We start from the raw sequence: 5,323 nt of genomic DNA, 5'->3' as shown, positions 1-5,323 counted from the left end.
ATAGAAACTTTCTTAAGGATTCCAAAAAGATGATCTAATAGAACCATGACCCCATACATGTATATCATACCTGTTCTCTTTTTTATAATAATATATACTTTTTGAAATATGTTTGCGAAAGAGGAGACCACGGGGGAAAGGGAAACACTCTCTGAAACTAATTGAGTACGTCGTTTATATGACCTAAATTCCCTTATCGTGGGGAATTATCAGCTACTCACGTGCACGGAAGAAAATTCTACCGTATATTACGCATTTTGCAGCTAATATTATAAAATTTAACAGTTTTCGACGATCAATAAAAGCAAAAAATGTAATTTAAAAGTATTAGAATTCGAAACAATTATAATGGACAATTTGTTTGACTATAATCATAAAATTTCTTGTTGTTTATTTATTTTGGAATTATGTAAATTTCTAAATAGAAATTGAATATCAGTATAGTTCATTTTAGAGATTTTGTCATCATTATACTTACTGTTTAACTTTGTCCATCGCACTGTTTCACCATGACACGCAAAAATGGGCGTCGAGTATGACGTCACAATGTTTATATACGTCACATACGTTGTTGTTATGCATTATTAGTTTATCGTTAGAAACAAAACATGGCTGCTGTAAAAGAAAAGCGGACATTATTTTCACGTTTTTTCACATCACTTTGCAAGGATAATGTTAACGAGGTTGTTGTCACCAGAATTTATCCGATTAATCAAATGGGAGAATTAAATGCTCAAACGGATACAATCAAACAGGACGGAGCTAATAACAACAACGGCATTGATGTAGACATGGAGAAAGCTTATCACAAAGAAAGGAAGAGAAAATGGCGATTCTGGAAACTTTGCAAGTGTGGAGGGAAGCAGAGGGGAGCAGTTGACGGTGAAATTGGAAAAATCGGAAGCAAGGTCGACGAGAATGTGACAAGAGGGCCAACAACTTTGATCGATTTGGAGGATTATGGATATGATTAAGTCAACATCAGATTTTTACACTTTATTTTAACAGAAAGGAACTGATTTTTAATTGATTATTTTTTACTTATATCTACTTTTACTCTTAGTTCACACATTGTTTCATTTTGCAAAAGATAACATTTTAAAATACATTTAAAGAAAAAAAGAAAACTCTTTTGGATATTATAAATTTTGTTTGTTTGTGTTTGGTATTGAGTACTTTTATCACTTTAAAAAAAACGTGAAAAAAAATATATATGCATGTTTTTTGTCAATTATAACCACGCGCATGACATTAAAGAAAGGAAAAAATGTTTCTAGTTTTCTTTGGTAATACATTCGAATCTCATTATCTCGAAATCATCGGGTACGTCAAAAAAGATCGAAATAACGAAATGTCGAGATAGATATGTAAGGGTTTCAACAAGTAGACACTGATTTTGTAATATTGTATTTAAGTATTGGGTTAAATCGTATATATAATGATAACGTTGATATGCACCATTTATTACGACTTTTACAGTACATCATTCCCATCATCACCTACCCCATAAGAAGTATTTGAAACAAATTAGAGCACATAAAAAACAAATGTCTTGACTTCGAAGTTTTATGTTTCATTTAAACAAAGTTATCACCAGATATTACCGACGACATGATAACATTAGATGGATATGGTTCGTTGTACAGAGAATAGAATTATTCGCATTCCGGTGGACATTTAGCTTATAATGTGCCGCGTCACGACAAAACCAACATAGTGGGTTTGCGACCAGCATGGATCCAGACCAGTCTGCGCATCCGCACAGTCTGATCAGGATCCATGCTGTTCCCTTACCAACTCTATTACAAGTGGAGAAACTGACAGCGAACAGCATGGATCCTGATCAAACTGCGCAGATGCGCAGGCTGGTCCGGATCCATGCTGGTCGCAAATGCACTATGTTGGTTTAGTCGTGACGCGGCTCATATGTCTAACAACCTGTTTCTAAAAGGACCATTAAAATAAATTTGCTCCCTAACAAAAAGTTTAGTAAATCTATATCTTTTTCAAAGAGAAATATAACAACAACAGCAACAACAATGATAATAATAATAAATAATAATAATAGTAATAGTAGTAAAAATAAGAGCAATAGTAAAATTATTATTATTATTATTATTATTATTATTATTATTATTATTATCTAAAGACGAAGTGGGAATATTACAAAATGGTCTCCGTCCGTGCATCCGTGCGCCCTTGCATCCGTTTCAATTCTGTCTAGATTATAACTCCAAAACTACTTGAGCGATTCGGCTCACCCAATAAATTCCTCCGCCTCGCCAGATAAACTTTCTCCATCCACGGCACCAACTTATTATTCTCTATGTACATGAACACACGTTCCAAAGTTTCACAGTTAATCAGACAATTAGAGCAAAGGACAGAAATCTTCGGTTATAATATATGTAATTTTTCATTTAATATCCATTTGAAACTTCTTTTGGGATTCGATGATTAAATATAAATGTTGTAATGATTCAAAAGATAAAAGATATTGTAAATACTAACTATTAGATCAAAGCGCTGAAAGCACTGAATGTCGTACGACGGTTTGAATAGCACATTTTAAAAATTAAATAAGTGCCAGCCCGCATAGCCCAATCGGTTAGAGCGCAAAATCTCGACATTGTGAATTCAATTCCTCGGCTGGCCAATTAAAATTACTAATCAATCTTTCGGATGAGACTTTTAAATCGAGTTCCCATGTATGAGTGCTTTATTTGCTGCTTATACGTTTTGCAAGTTAAAGAAACAGGAGAATCTTCTTGAATTGTGAAATATTTCTGTATCTGTATCTTGCACTATCCTTCTAAATATGAAATGACTAATGCACTTCTGGAGGGCAGCCGGTGGCGAGTGTAATTAAACCAAAATACACCAAGCACATTTAACAACAAATTCTACAAAATAATTGAGATTTGTTAAGGCGTCATATTAAATCATTGTCTGAAATATTACTTTATTAATATGATTAAACTGCCAAAAAAATGTCTGGATATTTTATGCTATAAAGTTTTCATATAATGCAATGTACGTCTGATATCAAACGTAAAGGCAGTGTAATACAAGTTTTACCTCACAATTTAGCAAAGGAATTTAGAAGGGACAATGGTTACGTCATTTGTGATTGAATAACTTGTCATTGCACAAAATTTACTGAAATTGTATGCCACAGATTATATTTTATAGTCGCTCACGCTTTCTTTTAGTTAGTGCCTTTCTTTAAGAAAAAATGCAGTATGTATACTCATTTAATTGTATGTTAGGTAGAATTAGAACGTAACGACTGAAAGCAAACTCACCCACTCACCCCTAAAAAAAATAAATAATAAATAATAAAAAACGTAATTATAAATATATGCTATACGAGTATGAGTAAAGGAAACTTACTTCCATGCATGTACACAACTCCAAAATGAAGCATGGCTACCGCCGATTTTTAATTCATAATCATGTTTCATTTATGAGTCTCTTTCATCTTTACATGTCTACGTCCCCGCAAGAGGTTTGACATTAACGGAAGATATATAGATCAATCAAAATAAAAGAAAATTATGTCCACTTCTTTAATTTTTCACTTTTTGCATTTACAAAAATAAATATAATCATCATCATTACCCTCAACATTTTATCTTTCGGGTTAGGGTAATGATGTGAATGATGTTTAGGTAGAGACACAATAAAAACATGGTGCTTTCAACTTTATGAATTTATTCTTGATACATCACAACAATATTATTAGCAAGCAAAACTAGAAATAAAAAGAAACAATCAAATGTTCATACATTTCCAATGACATGCGTCAGTTTATAATAAAAAAAACACAAAGAAATACATGTAAATGAGCTGCGTCACGACAAAACCAACATAATGGGTTTGCGACCAGCATGGATCCAGACCAGCCTGCGCATCCGCGCAGTATGATCAGGATCCATACTGTTCGCTAACCAACCCTATTACAAGTATAGAAACTGATAGCGAACAGCATGGATCCTGATCAGACTGCGCGGATGCGCAGGCTGGTCTGGATCCATGTTGGTCGCAAACGCACTATGTTGGTTTTGTCGTGACGCGGCTCAAATATTTTTAATTTATTTTTGCAAGTATATATTGCACACACAAATACACCAAACAATTTTAAAAAAAGTTGTTTTTCCTTTGCGGTATTTCTAAGATATTGCTTGTTGTAGGAATGTCTAAATGATAAATAAATAAATATTCTAAATGATGCATTCTTTGCTGCAAAATTACAATTATTTCTAAAATGTTATCCTTTAAAAGATTAAACAATGACTGATAATAGATAAATTATTATTTGTATGTCTTTTCTGTTAAAATTAAATTTAAAAATCTGATGTTGACTTAATCATCTCCATAATCCTCCAAATCGATCAAAGTTGTTGGCCCTCTTGTTACATTTTCGTCGACCTTGCTTCCGATTTTTCCAAAACCACCGTCACCTTCTTTTCCGTTCTTCATCTTTCCCCCACTCTTGCAAAGTTTCCAGAAACGCCGCTTTCTCTTCCTTTCTTTGTGAAAAGCTTTCTTCATGTATACATCAATGCCGTTGTTGTTGTTAGCCTCGTCCTGTTTGATTGTATCCGTTTGAGCATTCATTTCTCCCATTTGATTGGTTGGATATATTCTGGTAACAACAATCTCGTTAACATTATCCTTGCAAAGTGATGCGCAAATAATAAACGTGAAAAATCGAGAAAATAATGACCGCTTCTTCTTTGCGGCAGCCATGTTTTGTTCCTTACGATATACTAACATTTCATAACAACGACGTCAATGACGTTTTTAATTCTGTGACGTAACCATTTTTTTTAATGATTTCCCATTCCCGGCGCTCTGTTCTGTTTTACCAAGAGTCTTACGATACATATGTGTGTGGTCATGCTTGACTTGAGCTGCATTTGTAAAAAGGTGGGATCCGATTTATACGATTCCCTTGGTAAGTTTGTCAAATACATGTAGGCCTAGTCGTCAGTGGCAGTGAGTAGTAATTGGCCATACATGGTTGAGTTTAATCCCTGCTAATACGATTAGAATTATGAAATCTCTTCGGTGGAACATAAAAGCAGAAACCCTTTTAATTGTGTTTTTCACTTACAAGTTAAAGACACGGCCAGTCATTACATCTGAAATTAATGTTGTAAGGTGTAATTATATAAGGATCCATTGCACTGTCTCTAAAAATAAAACATTGAACAATGATTAAAGTAACTTGCCATATCAGGGAATATTGGCTATGTAAACTTTGCATTTCTTTACCACTGTCTCAGTCATCCATCCATCCATCTTGATCAGACGATAA

Source organism: Ruditapes philippinarum, unplaced genomic scaffold, assembly GCF_026571515.1.
Source record: "Ruditapes philippinarum isolate M1 unplaced genomic scaffold, ASM2657151v2 ctg1551_1_1_1_1, whole genome shotgun sequence".
Taxonomy (NCBI): Eukaryota; Metazoa; Mollusca; class Bivalvia; order Venerida; family Veneridae; genus Ruditapes; species Ruditapes philippinarum.
Note: the sequence above shows the minus strand (reverse complement) of the source record.